Below are 18,497 nucleotides of genomic sequence, written 5' to 3' on the forward strand. Positions count from 1 at the left end.
GTCGCCCAGGCTGGAGTGCAGTGGCCGGATCTCAGCTCACTGCAAGCTCCGCCTCCCGGGTTCACGCCATTCTCCGGCCTCAGCCTCCCGAGTAGCTGGGACTACAGGCGCCCGCCACTGCACCCGGCTAGTTTTTTGTATTTTTTAGTAGAGACGGGGTTTCACCGTGTTCGCCAGGATGGTCTCGATCTTCTGACCTCGTGATCCACCCGTCTCGGCCTCCCAAAGTGCTGGGATTACAGGCTTGAGCCACCGCGCCCGGCCAATTTGCTCTTTCATTATTTTCTTTGCTGAGAAATTTATTTCATGTATATGCCTAGTTGTTTCCAAAAACAAAGGGCAATATAAGAACGTTTCATTCTTTCCTATTACAATTTCCAGATATTAATTGCTAGGTACAATGGCTACGAACAGTCAACTCCGGGTTTGAATAGCAGCTACTACCATGGAAACTTAGGCATGGTTCTTAACTCGCCTGTGTCTCTTTTACTCATCTGTAAATGAGGGCAAAGTTAATATCCTAACTCATATGTTTTCTGCGAAGATAAAATGAGTTATGAACTTTAACATTATCCAGCACATAGTAAAGTCTAAAAAATATGCTGGCTATTACCATTGTCATTGTTAGTAATACTATTCCAGCCATGTTTATAACCAACAGTTACACTGCAACTACATAAGAACAATTCAACCAATATAAAAGAAATGGATGCATGTTATGCTGAATTGTATGAACAGCCTTATTGAGATTTATCTTACATATCCCAAATATAAACACAAGGAGTATGATCCTCAAGAGTCTGCCCACATATAAATCTTAATCATTTTATGAAAGCACATCACAAAATGCCTGTACTAACATGAGAGTAATTGCAAATAAACCTAAAAGGGCATTAAACTACATTCACAGGAATAGCTTGGGAAAAGGCTTACGGATTCAATGGCAGTGTGTTCTATAAATCAATCACCCAGTATGACTGTGAAAGCGGAAGATGCATCTAATGTGAGGTAGGAAAACTATCTGAGAGATAAACAATGATAGGCCACATAAATATCAACATATGCTTCAAAGACACTGTCTTTACCTTTCCCCATAATATTTTATTATTTCATACCTTTCTCAACAAAAATAAGACTATTTCTTCATTTATAGGCACAAGAAAACATTTCTAGGCAGTTAAAGAAATAAGCATTTATTTTTATTAGACATGATTAATCCAAAAAGCTATTTGAGTCAGCATAATGTTGGTAGCTATATAAAATAAATGCCCAAACTTGAGTGGCTTAACATAACAGTAGTTAATTCACCATTCTTGTAATAGTTCATTAATGATGTTCCTGACTCATGATCAGCTCTCTTCCCCGGTGTTTCCTTCTACTGTATAGATTGGTATCCCCATAGCCACAGATTTCCCTGCACTGCCTTCAATAAAGAGAAAAAGGGAACGTAGAGAATGGTAGAGACAGCACATCTTTTTTTCACCATCTTGTTCCTACAATGGTTTAATCTTTCTGCCCCTACTCAGTCAGTGAAAACTAGTCATATAGCCCCACCCAAATGCAAGGAGGTGGTGGTGGACGCTATGAATTCAATATCCTCTTAGAAAGCTATTTCCAATAGCTTTATACCAAACCACAGCAAACGGAATGCAAAGATGGGTGGGATCTGGGCTCCTTCTGTCATATTTAATTTGACTGGATACACTGAAGGAGATACCTGCAAAATGAACTCAAGGGCCTTGCCAATTATTTAAAGATATTAGTTCTAATGGACAGAAACAAAGGGCAAGTGGATGGAATCCCCTAAAAAACTTTGGTCTATCTTCCAAAAACTTCTGCTCCTCTGTACTCCACCCCACATCATTATAGGACACAGAGAGGGAATAGCCTTTGGACTTCACCTGGAATATGTATACTCTACTCCATTCTAAGAATCATGCTGCAGTCCAGCTGGGCTGCTGTAACAAAATACCATAAACTGGGTAGCTTAAAAACAACAGAAATATCTTTCTCATAGTTCTGGAGGCTGGGAAGTTCAAGATCAAAGAACTAGCAGATTCTGTGTCTGGAGAAGGCCAATGTTTTGGTTCTTAGAAGACATCTTAATGCTGAGTTCTCACGTGGCAGAAGAGGTTAGGTAACTCTCTAGGGTCACTTTTATAAGGGCACTAATCCCATTCATGAGGGTCTCATCCTTATGACTCAATTACCTCCCAAAAATCAAACCTCTTAATACTATCACCTAGGTATTTTAGGTCCTATATAGGGTTAAGATTGTAACATACAAATTTGGGGGAGATGCAAGCATGCAGACCATAGGAAATGAGATTTTAAAAAAATGATTTTAGAAAGATTTAGGTTACCTTTCAAGACCTCTAGCAATTTTCTTTGGAAGATTTAGACTAATAATGATCAATAGAACAAATACGAGCAAATCTTTTAATGTGTTCAGATACCTTTTTGATTTTACATACAATGAAGTATTGAATAGAAACTTTTATAAAGACCTTTCTAGTTATAAAAATCTGTGACTTAAACAATGGTAGGGGGAAAGGAGAAGGAGAGACAGTGTATAAACAAGTAGTAAATATTGGCTCTTTAGATGTGGGTCATTGATAGAAAAAGATAATTTTGCTTTGGAACTTTCAAAAAGTAAATCAGTTTCTCAGTCCTGTGTAGGTTTACTTTGTCCTACTGAAAAAGTATATTGATGAAACACTACTACATATACGTATATATATGTAAAAAGTAAAGTAGAGGTTCCTCTTCAAAGACTTTCCTCCCCATCTAATTAGGAATAAATAGTAACTTCTCTTAGAAGCAAAATGTATTCAAAGAACACTTGGACACAGGAAGGGGAACATCGCACACCGGGGCCTGTCATGGGGTGGGGGGAGTGGGGAGGGATAGCATTAGGAGATATACCTAATGTAAATGACGAGTTAATGGGTGCAGAACACCAACATGGCACATGTATACATATGTAACAAACCTGCACGTTGTACACATGTACCCTAGAACTTAAAGTATAATTTTAAAAAAAGAAAGAAGAAAGTTCTAAGTTGCTAGTCAGAACAAGGACAGAATGTGAAGTCCCATTCCAGTCAATGGAAATCTGACACAGCAGTAAGGTGACAGGCCAGGTTATAAATGACCCTGTCTCCTTTGTTCGGTGTAGTCTCGTGGCAAAACGGCTGGCAAGTGTACCATTTCTGCAGAAAGTAAAAATGGCCTTGCTGAGGAAATTAAATTTATGTTCAAGTGCTATTTTTTATGGCACTAAGGAACAAGCATTTCTAACATATATAAATAAAACACAATTACTTATTATATAAAATAAACACCATTAATATATTCATGAACACAAACTCGAACCAGATGAATGACAATATTGCCAACAATCAAAAATTGACATCAACATCTAGAAGCATAAGTAATTTGTTCCTCTCTGTAGAAAAAATCGAGCTAACTCTTCCAAACCTAAACATAATCAATGTGATATTCCATATTAACCAATTAACATAGTAAAAAAAAACTTTAGAACAATATTTGTGTTAAATACTTTCAATTTTGAATACATAGAGCATAAATATGTAAACTAAAAATATTTGTTTGAGACTTCATATTTGATTGACTTAGAGAGGGAATTCTATCTAATTATTTGGTCATTTTATAGAACTTTATGGAGCTAGTTTCCTAGAACTATAGATAGCCTAGGAAAAGAAAATGTAATATGACCAATCATCTCACATAGGCCAAAAGTCTGTTTCTGGATTTCAATAAAAAGGCATCTGAATTTATAAACGATAAAATTCTGCACGTGTTTATACACGTGTAAGTTAGAGATTGTCAAAGATAGCTCCAAGAAATTTTATTGGATCAGAGAGAGAAAACTGACCAAAGACTAACTGAATGCCTAAGAACTGAAAGCTACATATTATACAAAATATAACCTGTCTATAGATACTTGATGAATCCATCTTCTTGCTATATATGCTTCATTTGCCTAAGTAGATCATTTGCCTAAGTAGATTTGTAATTTGCAAATAAACAATAGAGATAGAGTGTGCTCTAGATCAAGAGATCATCCTGATATATGAAGAGGTGTCAAGTCCCAAGATAGTAAAGCATTAAACTACATCGATCATCCTAAAACATTGAGCCTCCATTTCTCCAGCTGGAAAATGAGATTTGGAAAATATTTCAGAGCTTAGCTCATCTAACTCAAACATTAAGATATTCTAAAGTAGATATACTCTAGATCTTTCATTTTCTAGAAGTATGGATTTTTTTATTTTTTAAATGCAATGATTTGCCACAATTCAATTTTGAAGAAAAAACATTGATTTGTTGAAAAGGCAGCTGTTGGGTATTTTTATCTGAGATTCACATGAAAATTATTTGTTTGGGAAAATACTACTAGATGCATAAAAAAGTGAAATAACATATGAAGATGAAAACTTAAATGTCTCATATTTTTACAACCTAGAGATCACCATTGCATTACTTTGTATCTACTAATTTAGAATAGGTTAGTTGAAAAAAAGGATCATCTATAAAACAAAAGATATGTATAAATACAGGGGTAAACAGATTTCAGAGGTAATACTCATAACTATTGTAATTAAATGAACTTCTCAAACATTCCCTTAAGCACTCTGGAAACCTTTATTTGCATAGAAACAACCCATATGTTAATTGAAACCATTACAATCTACTAATTTCAACAAGTTTCCTAGGAATCTATCACAGATAACACTTGCTTTGTTAGCCTAGCTTTTCATACCAAATTCTCTTGAAATGAACCTAATTTAATTTCTTTCAATATTTGCATTAATTCACACCACATACATATACAGACTTCCCCTACAAAGTCCAAATTAGTATGTTTAGTTGTACTGCAGAATGATTTAGAAAATTAAAGCAAATAAGAAAAAGAAAATGAGATTTTTAAAATCTGTAAAATTAATGAGGACATCTATGAGGACTACAGCAAAATCAAGCACTAAGTTACATTAATATTACAATCCAAATTCAACTTAATAATGTGACAAAATATTATACTACTATTAAAAAGGAAATACTTAAGATTTTTCTGTTATTCCGCTATTTGAAAATGGGTACAAGAGTTTAACCAAATTTGGATGGTATAATAAATATAGGTAATACGGTACATAGAGTTTTTGGAGACCTCATAATGATCACGATGGTAAACAGACCTCAGAGAAATGAGTAGTTATCTTCCACAGTAGCTACAACACCTGATTCACCTCTGAGCTGCTTCTCGCTTGCACAACTACATATACTTATTCCACAAAGTGGAACTTTATTTAACAAAGATGATATATAACGTTTCGTGGTCCTAAATGTCTCAAAATGGAGTCACTTATGACAGGTAATTCAGCTTACAGTGAAATTGTTGACCTCAGAGAGAGAAGCGTATATATGGTGGACTAAGGTGATAAGCCAACACTGGCTGTGGCTAGGCACCCTGAAATCTGATGAGAAAGTGAAGCTAAGAGGCAGCTGAGGATAATGGCTATGGACACTCCCAGCCATTAAAAACTGCAAAGAAACTGACCATGGCCACGACGATTGTAGAAGCTCTGCCACTGAGAACTCCGAGGCCTCCTTTCCAGAAACTGTTGCTGCCAGAAGCTGTGCTTGGGGAGAAGAGAAGGGACCTCCGCCCTGGCTGGAGTTCTAATGGAAAATCAGACCTGCTGGTTTTTCAGTCAGTGTGTTGGTCTCCTAAACTACTTGCTGTGTTTTTTTCCTCCCTCTATCTTATTACTGCCTGTGTTATTGAATATATTTGCATGATTGTTGATGTGTGAAGGCCTCACAATAAACTGTGAATTTGGAAGCATTTAATTGGCTACTGAGTCATAGGGAAACCTCCCATGTCCCCATATCTTCTACTAACCCTGTGGAGTTAGCACAACTAGGTTGATTCAAACTTGACATAGGAAAAGCCTAATATTTCTTCTGATCAATACTGAGAGGGCCATGAGTGTGTATATATTCAGTATATATTTAAAATATTTATCTTTAGGCTGAGTGCAGTGGTTCATGCCTGTAATCTCAGCACTTTGGGAGGACAAGGTAGGCAGATTGTTTGAGGCCAGGAGTTTGAGATCAGCCTGGTCAACATGGCGAAATCCTGTCTCTACCAGAAATACAAAAATTTGCTGGGTGTGGTGGTGCGTGCCTGTAATCCCAGCTTCTTGAGAGGCTGAGGCACAAGAAATGCTTGATCCCGGGAGGCAGAGGTTACAGTGAGCCAAGAGCATGCCACTACACTCCAGCCTGGGTGACAGAGTGAGACTCTGTCTTAAATATACATATTTTAAATATATATATGCGCAAAATGTTTTAATTCTTGATTTTCATAAGAGAGAAAATTGTTAGCCTGAGTCCCACAAAATGGTCTTCCACCTATGAAAGAACTGATTTGAAAAAGAACTTATTTGAAGAAGGATGCTGTAGCAACTTTTCCTCACCCAGCTTGTTTGGAAACTTAAGAGTAGTTATTGGTATTAATAGTCTTGAAAAACAGCTGATTTCAAGCAGCAGCCCTGTCCTACTTTAAAATAAATAATAAAAGAGAGAGAGAAAGAGAGAGAGAAGAAGAAGAAAATGAAGGAAGAAAATCCCAATAGATTGTTCGGTACATTAACTAGAACCCTAGAAAGTAAATTAAGACATCACCCAAAGGCAATACATTTGCATTTTATCTAAGCAAAAACAAATAAATAGGAAAAGGACACACAAAAAAAGACAGATACAAAAACCAATAACTGAACTTGTACTTTGGGGTTATGATAAGATTTACACACTCATCTTAAGCAACAGGAAAACTGGAACATATATATATTCAAGGAAAACAAATTAGATGAGCCTTGCAATTTCCCCAGCTCATTGCCACTGCCTGGAGAGATTCTAGGGCATACCACAAGTAAGAGAAAACTAAGCAGAGCCTGGTGATCTTGTTGAAATGAAGAGTCAGAATTTGAGTTTCAGGGAACCCAAGGTGACCCTAATTTTGAGGACAGAAAACAGCAGCTTTGCTGTTAAGAGAAGAAGAATGGCAGGGAGAGAGAGAGAGAGAGAGAGGCAGACAGAGAGAGAGAGAGAGAGAGAGAGAGAGAGAGAGATGAGAGAAAACCAGTAAGAAAAATACTTGATTAATTCCATATATGCAGAAAAGTTTTTGACAAAAATTTAATATTCAATTATGACTAAAAATAGAAGGAACAGAAGTGAATTTCGTCAACCTAATAAAGGACTTGTAAGAAATAATAATAGTTAATGGTGAAAGACTGAAATCTCTCCCACTTAGATAGGGACCAAGGCAAGGATGACTACTGTCATTATTTCAGTTTAATGTTGTACTTACCATTGTATCCCAGTGCACTCGGACAAGTAAACAAAAAAATTAGAGATACATATATAGCCATTTTAATTTTATCTTTTATGATATATAACATATATATCATAAAAATATACATAGCATATATATCATAAAAGATATATAGTATATATCATAAAAGATATGAGTTTTGTCTTTTATGATATATACATATCATAAATCATATATATCATAAAAGATAAGATTAAAATGGCTTTATTTGAAGATGGTCTATTTTGAAAATCTTAAGAAACCTAGAAAAAAAACTATAAGTTTATTAAAGCAAATGATATAAGATCATATAGAAAAATCAAATGAACTTATATATGCTAGTAATTAAAAAATTGAAAATTAAAATGAAAATATTTATAATAGCAGCAAAATATAAGATAGTTGTAGCTTGAAGTATATGAAAGAACTATAGAATAAGTTATAAAATATAGATAAAATTACATAAATCCAATATACCATGCTCAATATTGTTTGCATAAAGATTTACATAAAAAGAGTTTGCATAAAATGATTTACACGTTCATTGTAATCCCAATCAAAATTTGAGAAAGAATTCTATAGAAATTGAAAAGCTCATTCTAAAATGTATATGGGAAAGTGAAGGGCCTATAATAGCCATAACAATTTTGAAAAAGAAAAATAAAATTGAAGGACTTACATTAGCTTACTTCAAAACTTATTTTAAAGATGTAGTAATCAAGACAATGTGATATTCATGTAGAAACAGACATATAGATCAAAGGAACAAGACGATACACAAATAAAGCCTTTATACGAGGTCAATTCATTTTAAAAGAAGGCAATAAAGCAAAACAAGGATAATATTTGTAACAAATGATGCTGAAACAACTTGGTATCAATATAGAAAAAAATTAACTTCAGCCCTCATTGTACAACATACATAAAAATTGACAAACTGAATTATAGACATTAATGTAAAATTTAAACAGAAAATTTCTAGAGAAAAGAAGAACATTAAGCTAGATAATGATTTCCTAAATAGGACAAAAAAGAATAAAAGACAAACAGGGATAAATTAGACTTCAGCATTTTTAAAAATGCTTTTTGTACAGCATTGAAAAACTGAAAATAACAGCTACACCCTGGCAGAAAATATTTTGTAAAATATTTAACCAATAAATGATTTATATGGAGAATATATTAATATAAAGAGCTCTTATAATTCAATAATAAGATAACTAAAGTAAAACAAAAGGATTTGAATAGACATTTTACCAAAAAAATACATAAATGTAAATGCATGAAAATATTTTTAACATTAAGCCTAAGAAAAATGTAAATTAAAATGACAATGAAATAGCAATACACTCCAACTAGAATCATTAAAAAAAAAAAAAAAAAAAACACGAAAAACGAAAGATTAAGTGTCTTTGAGAATACTGACCAATTGGAATGCTAAAATACACTGGTTGAAATATATAAAATAATATAGTCACTTTGGAAAAGAATTCAGCAGTTTCTTATGAAGTTAAATACACATTTACCATAAAACCCAGTAACACACTACTAGCAGTTACCCAAGAGAAATTTAAGGCTTATGCCCACTGAAAGCCTTGTTCGTAAGTGTTTATAACCGTTTTATTCTTAACAACCCTCAGTGGGAAGAACCCAAATGCCCATAATCTAGGAAACAGACAAACTGTGATGTATCCAAACAAAAACATACTACTCAACAATAAAAAAAAAAAAAAAAAAAAAAAAAACTACTGATACCTGCAATCACATGCATACATATCAAGAGCAATAAACTGAATAAAAGAAGCCAGACACAAAGATTACATACTCTTTTAAAATCTATTCATCGAGAAGGCAAAACTATAGCAATAGAAAGTTAACTAGTGGTCACAAAGGTCTGTGTGTATATATGGAGGTGGGAGGATTAAATTCAAAGAGGTACAACACAAATAAAATTGGGGTATAACGTAAGAGTTCTCTATCTTGATTTTGGTGAGTGGTAAATTAGATTTTTAAAACAAGAGGATTGTACACTTAAATTGATAAATTTTATATATAAATTATACCTCAAACTAACAAAAACAGAAGAAAAAAAATCAATGCCTAAAAGTTAATTGTTCTGAAATGCTTACATTTGGGCAATTCTCAAGGAGTTCAATCAACAAACTATTGTATGGAACTTTTTCTGATACTACTGTGAAGCAGAGGACAGGGGAGAAGGGAAAAATAGTTTTTACCAGCATGGCATCTTTAAAAATGAAAGTGATCAAGCTCAAAGACAAATAATCACTGATTCATAAATACATTTGCAGTCCCAACATCAAGTGTTACTTCTCTGTCATTTGAAAGCTTTACAATTAAACTCCTGGAACAAAGTATAAGCAAAATGAGAATTTCTGAACCAATGAGATGACTTTTTCCTAACATAATTTGTTATTTTATTACGTTATGACTCCCCAGTTCTGTGAAGACAGGCATCATCTTATCTTATGGCACAATTAAAAATTAATTAATGTAAATATATTTCACAGCTAAGATAATTAATTAGATTAGCTTTATTTAGTTTTTAAACTATTAAAGTCACCCATTGATGTAGAGATTATAGGTTGATCTACCTGGTCAGCCTCTCTTCCCATTTTCTTTATCTATGTGGAAATCTTTTAAAAATATTGTTCTGTCGGCCGGGCGCGGTGGCTCAAGCCTGTAATCCCAGCACTTTGGGAGGCCAAGATGGGCGGATCACGAGGTCAGGAGATCGAGACCATCCTGGCTAACACGGTGAAACCCTGTCTCTACTAAGAAATACAAAAAATAGCCGGGCGAGGTGGCAGCGCCTGTAGTCCCAGCTACTCGGGAGGCTGAGGCCGGAGAATGGTGTGAAGCCAGGAGGCGGAGCTTGCAGTGAGCTGAGATCCGGCCACTGCACTCCAGCCTGGGCGACAGCGCCAGACTCCGTCTCAAAAAAAAAAAAAATATTGTTCTGTCTAAAATCAATAGGTACTACTGCAGAATACAAGAAATATTTTGCACTTTAAAAGGCATTTTAAGTTGCTGACTTCATTTAGATCTCTAAAACCCTAAAACCAATATTTTAAATTACAAACATGGGGAGGTGGGAGAAAAGAAGAAAGCATCCTGGTTACCCAATTCCTTTGGACACTTAATAATCAAGTCAACTTTTCCTAAAGATTCCTTCATCAGTAATTTGAGTTAAAAAGAAAAGGCAGTTCAAGATTCAATTGATAACATATGTTCCACAGCTGGATTCTCTTTAGGCTGGAGAAAAGCTACCTAAGAAACAGAAAGACAGAAGTGATGGTTCTCATAGATTGTCATTTGGATTCAGTTTCACAATTTTTTTTTCTTACAGTTTGTGAGGAACTCTGCTGTCCTGCCTAGTTGAGCAGGAATTGTTATTCTTCTATTCATTAGACACCCACCACCTCAGGCCAACCATTATTTTCAACCAATCAATTATTCTCACAGGTTGTGGTGAGGATCAAACGAGAAAAGAGTTCGAGCATTTTTGTAAAATTAAAGCGCCATTCCTAAGAGACCTTTCTCTACAAGATGAAGCATTTGATTCTGCACAGCTTATATTGTAAATCCTGGTTTCCTCAATTGCAAATATCTCTAGGATTTTTATGTTTAATTCAAGCAGCGATCTCCAAACTCTAAAGAAAATGTGTATGTGTGTGTTTAATTAATGTATTAAATATATTATAATACCTATTTTAAAATATAAATTAAAAATCATGAGCAAACTAAAATTACAACACTGTTACCCACAGTCCTGTGGAGCTTACACAATGTAAGCATATTTAACCAAGTATAAAACGAGTAGACTTCTGATTTCAAGACAACCACAAATTTTATTCAACTGGCATCTAATTGGTTTTGAATCAAACACTGTGGGGAAAGGAGGAATAATTTAAAAGTTGAACCTAACTATTACATCAAGACATTGCAAGTACTTCTCAATATGTGCATTTCCAAATCCTGACTGATGACCACATCAACCAACAGTATTCAATGCAGAAACATTCCTGTAAAATTACCTGTATTGTCAATTGGAGTAAACTTTTGTGGCGCCCACTTCCCTGCTTTTGTAGCATTTGTGTAATTATGGTTTAACTGAGGATTGTGACCTTTGAAAGTAAATGCATGGATTTATTTTTCAGCACTTTAGATTTTATTAAATATGCAATCTACTTGATCAATTACATCATTAAATTGTTTACATCAAGAGAAGTAACCCCAAGTCTAGGGTGACTACAGTTGATATAACATGGTTTAGAAGTGAAACTGTCACAGATTTAAATTTTGTTTCTATGCTAGGAAGCTGTATGACTTGGAGAGTCACTCAAGCTTTGCAAAGCCTGATTTCTTCACATGCAAAAATGAGATTCTTATAGGGTGTTTACGAAGTCAACACTGAACAGTTTGATGTCTGTAAAGCTTTTGCTTCAGAACAGACTTTCATGTTAGTGATTTTATTCCCCCTCCATTAAAACAAGTCTTCTATTTTACAAAAGTTCATGAGCTCAATGGGAAATCTCAAAATTATGAATGTGTGGAACATGTAATTTGTACATATTCCATTGAATATGTGACTTTCCACAGACTTCCTTGTAGCCTTGTATCCTTCCAGTCTTACCCCTCCATTCATTACTGCCCCAGCAACAGGCGTGGTATTTTCTGTTCTCAAATATAGCCATGACACTTTCCTGATTAGAACTTTACAATGGCTGTCTATTGCTCCTGGAGTAGAAACAAAACTCTTTAATACGGCATGGTTTTTGCTTTGTCTGTCAACTTCCTCTGATAATAAACTAGGTTCCAGTTCCTTGAATAAGCCTTGCTCTCCACCCCTCCATGACAGGATCTTTGTACTAGCAGTTTACTTTGTTTGGGTACTCTCCATCTTCTCCCCGATCCATCCCTAATTAACTCTTTACTGTTAATCTGTTAGGTCTCAGCTCAAATACACTCTGAAAACATAAATTTACCCTGAATCCTGTGTCTATGTTGGCCTTCTTTTGCATAATTTTTCATAGAACCATAGAACCATGATTCCTTCCTCATGAACACTTTTCTCAAGATACAATTCTACTTTTATTTTTGTGGAATTATTTTATTAATAGCTGCCTCCCTCATTATATATACTGCATGTGATATGGTTTGGATTTGTCTCCCCACCCAAATCTCACCTTGAATTCTAATAATCTCCACATGTCAAGGGTAGGGCCAGGTGGAAATAATTGATTCATGGGGCAGTCTCCACCATACTGCTCTCGTGGTAGTGAATAAATCTTACAAGATCTGATGGTTTTATAAATGGGAGTTTCCCTGCACAAGGTCTCTTGCCCGCCATGTAAGATGTGACTTTGCTCCTCATTTGACTTCTGCCATGATTGTGAGGCTTCCTCAATCATGCAGAATTGTGAGTCCATTAAATTCTTTCCTTTATAAATTACTCAGTCTTGGGTATTCAGCAGCAGCATAATAGACTAGTACAATGTGCTACATGAGCCCAATTATAGTATGTGGTTTGGCTCTACATTTATTTCAAGGAGAGCACAGGAATATAGTGAACACTCAGTAAACATTTGCTTAATGAACTAACGTGAGAGGAAAGAATGGACGTGAGTGAGATGTTTTGTTTCAACATTTTAATATTGATTGAATATAATTCATTTAATCTCTGAATGATAAATAACACTATGACAATTCACTTATGTAATTTCTAGAAATGCTTTATTTTTAACCAAGGAACAAATTCTTAAAGGAAAGAGATGGCATAAACACAAGAAAATAGAAGCAGAATTGATTGAAGCAGAGAATAGAATGGTGGTTACCAGGGGCTAAGGAAGTGTTCATCAAAAACATACGAAATTTCACGTAGGAAGAATAAGTTCAAAAGATCTATTGTACAGCATGGTGACTATAGTTAAGGTATTATAATCTTGAAAATTGCCAAGACAGATTTTAAGCCTTCATACCATAAACAGTAAGTATGTCAGGTAGTGCGTATGTTTTTAGCTTGATTTAACCATTCCACAATGCATATATGTGTCCGTATATAACATATCAAAACATTCGTGTTGCACAATATAAATAATTCTTGTCAATTAAAAATAAATTATGGGAAAAATGGGGAAGTAAAGCTTGTCTCTCTAAAGCTATAAATCTATTACTTTGAATTAAGCTAATAGGCCCCAGTAATGCTTCTTTTTTTTTTTTTTTCTTTAAACATGACAACCTACACTTTCTTTGGTCAGCAAAACAAAAATATAAATATCAATTTAGCATACATTTTAATTTACTATTATTTAATATGAACACTTCAGACACTAATTTTAATGACAAAGTATTGCTTGTGTACATTGTATTAACAGACAGAATTGCAACAAACAAGAAAAAATAAAAAATCTAAATATTTAATTCTCCAATGTCAGATGGTAACCCAACTCTGAGCTAGGTACTCCAACTTATTAAAAGGCCATGACTCAGTTATGCTTGGATAAGGACAAAGACAATTTTGAATACAATCTGTTACTTTGCTTATCTCCTATGCTTTCCAATGTATGTTAGAAATAATTAAAAATATAGGAAATCAAACTTTTAGAGAACTGTAATGTTCTAAAAATTCAATGTGCAAATTTGACCTGTTCCATTTCATCACAATGTTGAACTGAGACTAAGAATTATTAATTATATGCATGTCAGAGGAAGTTATTTAACATCAAAATCTTCACATTGTCAATGCCTAACATTACAAAAGTGTAGCTAAACAGAATTATAATAAAGCACCAGGCATCTAATGACATTAGTAGAATTGTGAAGTTGAGGTCTCTAATTTTCAAAATAAAGAGATTTTTGAGGGCAAAACCATTCTTGGAATCAGTAACAAAACTCTTTGAAAGATTACTCAAGCTTTAGGATAATGCTGACCCAAAAATCTCTGCTAGGATCTGCATTAAACAATGAGTGAATGTTCTATTGAGGTCTTTATGTTACTAGTAGGGATTTAACTCTGCGTAGAATCCAGGACATTTGAACATTCCACAGTGCAGCAGCTTCCTGGAGTGTAAGGAATTCATGTCAAACACTAGACAACAGGGACCACTTATCCATTTATAACATAAGCCTTTTTAAATCCAATTCTGAAAATAGGACTGGCTGGAACTACAGAGTCCTGGAATTTTATTTTGACTTTGTCATTAATTTGCTGCGTGGCCTGGGGCAAGTCACTTCACCTCTCTTTCTCTTGGTTCCCACTGGTGAGAGAGATGGCAGTTGGACTATATGACTCCATTAAACCATTAAGCTCAATTTTGAAAGCAAACACATATTTCCTAGTGGCATGGTAGCTCTAACCATTCACACTGCATTTGGGTAACAATTCTAGTCTAGTAATATGTTTACTGTGTATAGCAAGCGTTGACAAACTTTTTCTGTAGAAAAGCCAGATTTTAAGATTGCAAAATATTTTCAGCTTTCAGGCCATACAGTCTGCATTACAACAGCTCAATTCTGTCACTACAGAGCAAAAGCAGACATAGACAATACAACAATAAACTATTTTCCAACAAACTTTATTTAAAAAAGAAAAAACAGGTCGTGGGCCAGATTTGACTCATACACTAAATTATTCTGACCGTTGGCATATACCATTGCAACTATGACTATAGATTTTGAATAAGAAACCTCCCAATTCCATCCCTGGACCTGGCTAAATGGCTCACATGTATTTAACAAATAACCCCCTTCCTGTTTTCAGTGTTTATTTTCTTATCCTTCATTTATTCTTTATTCATGTACAGCTCTGCCTTCTTTCTTTATAAGAACTACTCTATTGATCTTCAGCTTTGACTCCCCAGAATCTATTTAGAACACAGTTCATGGCAAAAATGTAATACTTGTTGAGAAGGACTGATGCCAAGGCTTTCATGTGAGATTCTCTTTTCCAGAAACTAAAGTGTTATCCATCAGAGAAGACCCTCTGGACCTTCAAAATTGCATCCATTCTCCTTCTCTTCATTTATCTCACTGCTTCTAGTACCACTCACTCACTTAACTCTCAGAGTAAACCTCTCAGAGACGACAGCTAGTTATCCACATGAACTGTCTAACGCCTCTTGAAGGGGGATACCTCCTGTAAATAGCCTGGAAGTAACAAAACTACAAACCAGAAAATACAACACAACTGGCTGTTGCCAAATTCTCAAAAAGACAGGAAACAAAAGGAAGTTCTGAAAATGATGAGTTCATTGTCTCACTATAGTAACATTCAATTGCAAGCCAAATGCTAACAACTTTGTGTGGTTTCCCATGTTGAAGAAATGTTGGTATTTTGTTTGGAAGCCATAAACAATATGTAAGACTTTGGCACAAGTCTAGCCGAAGCTCAGCAGACTCTTTAACCTTGCCAACTACTCACATTTGTTACTTTACACATACCTGAGAGCCCTGTTTAGAAATATATAAAACACTCATTTGACTCAACAGCAAACAAACAAAAACACACAAATAATCTGATTACTGAATGGACACAGAACCTGAATGAACATTTCCCAAAAAAGCATAACAATGGACAACAGAATATGAAAAGGCATTCAACATCATCACTTATCAGGGAAAGTCAATCCAAGCCAATATGAGATATTACCTCATACCTATTAGAATGACTATTATCAACAAAAGGTTAAGTGCTGGCAAAGATATGAAGAAAAGAGAACCCTTGTACACTGTTGATAAAAATGCAAATTGGTAAAGTTACGGTAGAAAATAGCAAAGTTTCTCCAAAAAAATGACATATAGAACTATCATGTGATCCCGCAAATCCACTTCTGGGTATATATCCATAGAAAATGAAATCTGAAATTCAAAGAAATATCTATGATTCTGTGTGCATTGTAGCATTATTCATAATAACCAAAATATGGAAACAACCTAAATGTCCACTGACAGATGAATAATGAATATGTGACACACACAAATAATGGAATATTATTCAACCTTAAAAATGGAGATCTTGCTATCTGTGACAACATGGATAAACCTAGAGACATTATGTTAAGTGAAATAAACTAGACACAGAAAGACAAATAGTTTGTGGTATCACTTATATGCCAAATGTAAAATAGTAAAGCTCATAGAAGCCAAGAGTAAAATGGTGCTTAACAGAGGTTTGGAGAAGGAAATTGGAAGATACTAGTCAAAGGGTACAAGGGTTTAGTTTTACAATACAATGAGTCCTGGAGATTTAATGCACAGCATTATTACCACAGTTAAAAATACTTTAGGGTCATTGCTTCCTCTTTCCTCTTCTTATCCTTAAAGAAAGAAATACTAGATGCTCTTCCATGCAAAGTGAGACCTTGCAATTTGACCTATTCTATCTTTGTCTGTGGCCCAGGCAAATGCAGAGGATTCAGCAACAGGTCTTATTAAGTGCCCATACCACAACATAAAGGGAACTTCCAATGGAAGGCTGTCTGCCAAACATCTGATTAGACTACATACCCTTTCATGCTATAGCACGGAGATTTTGTACAATTTATTACAGCTGATACTAACAGCCCTAACATGTCAACTTATGAAATTCAACCTTGTAACATTTCATAGTCATGAGCAAGGTCAGGCTACAGTTCAAAAGCACACCACCTTTCCTCACATTAACACAGAATCTTCTACGGTAAAAGCAAGAAACATCAATAGAAACAGGTCTCTGTGCCAATCATTCAGCAGTACCTATCAACAGAATAGAAATGAAATGCTTTAACTAATTTCACCTGTAAAGTTTCTGTCAAAAAATAGCGATTTTAAAAATGACCTGCAAATTGAGCAGGATAAAATAAACACCAAAGAAAGTTCAGGGACTAAGTGGGAAGAAATAAGGATCTCTGTGAGTGTGGGTAAACTTTACCAGGTGAAGTCCACTCTGAGAATATTTGGAACTTACTGTTGAAATTGCCCAGCCTCATTCAGTGCAACTTAAGAAAGAATACTAAATGAAGAGATGAAAAATTGGCAAAAATTTCCATAGGAGGAAAAAAGCCATAGAAAAGATACTGAAATGGCTAAGAGCTAAGTTGTAAGTCTCTTAAATTGAAAATATGATCATTTGGAATTAGCAAGAAGTAACTAATAAATCGTCACTGTGGCTTTCTTTTCTATTATTCTGAAAGAACCATCTAATAAGTAGATTGGGAAGTGTTGAAAGCTGAGACACAATATTTAAACTTATTTTCTCATATTATAAAAATATAATCTGATGTAAAAATAATCTCAATGATAAGCAATAATAAAACATAAAGATCATCTCTCATTCCACCACCAGGGAACAATTCCATTAGCATTTTCCTTCAATCCATATTTTTTTTTTTTTTTTTTTGAGGCGGAGCCTCGCTCTGTCGCCCAGGCTGGAGTGCAGTGGCCGGATCTCAGCTCACTGCAAGCTCCGCCTCCCAGGTTTACGCCATTCTCCTGCCCCAGCCTCCCGAGTAGCTGGGACTACAGGCGCCCGCCACCTCGCCTGGCTAGATTTTTGTATTTTTTTAGTAGAGACGGAGTTTCACTGTGTTAGCCAGGATGGTCTTGATCTCCTGACCTCGTGATCCGCCCGTCTCGGCCTCCCAAAGTGCTGGGATTACAGGCTTGAGCCACCGCGCCCGGCTTCAATCCATATTTTTAAGCATGTGAAACACAAAGCATTTCTGAATATCATGAAAGCTTTTGGTACAGAGTTAAGGTATCTCTCCATACAAATACAAATTGAATGGTCATACAGTAAGTGGATGCATGATTTGGTTAAATGACTCTCTGCAAAATATTGATTCATGGATCCATGTCAGTCTGGAAGAAAAACTGAGAAGAATGTCCCCTGTATCACTGTGATCAGTATTTTTATCAGTGACTTGGATGATGATATGAATTGGTGGCTGCTTATAAGTAATTTCTAAAATAAGATGATATCATATTTTTCCAAAATGTATTGACTGCTTTGAGTGATGAGCTAAAGTAAATGAGATGACAGTTAATCAACATATAAAATGCAAAAGCTTGATCCAGGGTGGTGGTGCATGCCTGTATT

General features: G+C 35.0%; 1 protein-coding gene across 3 annotated transcripts in view; it reads right to left on the reverse strand.

The window, feature by feature from the left end:
* The window catches only part of GRM7 (glutamate metabotropic receptor 7), an 889,769-nt gene that overhangs the window by 699,174 nt on the left and 172,098 nt on the right, over positions 1–18,497 (reverse strand). The gene's annotated exons all lie outside the window — the stretch shown is intronic.

Source organism: Theropithecus gelada, chromosome 2 (assembly GCF_003255815.1).
Source record: "Theropithecus gelada isolate Dixy chromosome 2, Tgel_1.0, whole genome shotgun sequence".
Lineage (NCBI taxonomy): Eukaryota > Metazoa > Chordata > Mammalia > Primates > Cercopithecidae > Theropithecus > Theropithecus gelada.